The following is a 213-nucleotide window of genomic DNA, read 5'->3' as shown; positions in this document are numbered from 1 at the left end:
GTGATGCTTAACGCGACGTCATTATGCGGCGACAAACATTGTTTTTATTTCTCTACAATTAAAATAAAACCGGTGTACCGGTATTCATGTACGTGCGTTATATTTATTTAATATTTATAATATAAAAATCATGAATTATTCGAATACATTTAATGCGTCTAATGTAATCTCTACCAACCTTGACTATGTTTGGAGGTGGAACCAAAACTCAGC

Source organism: Gobio gobio (assembly GCF_949357685.1).
Source record: "Gobio gobio genome assembly, chromosome: 4".
Classification (NCBI taxonomy): domain Eukaryota; kingdom Metazoa; phylum Chordata; class Actinopteri; order Cypriniformes; family Gobionidae; genus Gobio; species Gobio gobio.
The sequence above is the reverse complement of the archived record's forward strand: the minus strand, read 5'-3'. Positions refer to the sequence as shown.